A 307-nucleotide genomic window follows, 5' to 3' on the forward strand; every position below is an offset into this window, starting at 1 on the left:
GTTAGGCTACGTTGCTCATTCCCCTCCTCAAGCACAGACCCGGGTTTGCCGTCACGTGTGAAAAGGCCTGAAGCCGCGCGAGAGTCCCAAAACACCTACACGCTTCATAATTTTCAAGAGATGAAACCAGCGCATAAATGGCGTTGGGGTTTTATTTCTTATCTCTCGTATCGGCGCGGCGCGGGGGGAGAGATGGAGGTGATTTAACTCACCCTATAATGACTCCATTCATTAGGCAGCAAAGCTTCAGGTGCAACAATTACCTCGGTTCGGCAACCCTCGTTCCCCGTAATTTATTTATTTTTTC

This window comes from Podarcis filfolensis, assembly GCF_964270895.1.
Source record: "Podarcis filfolensis genome assembly, chromosome: 5".
NCBI lineage: Eukaryota > Metazoa > Chordata > Lepidosauria > Squamata > Lacertidae > Podarcis > Podarcis filfolensis.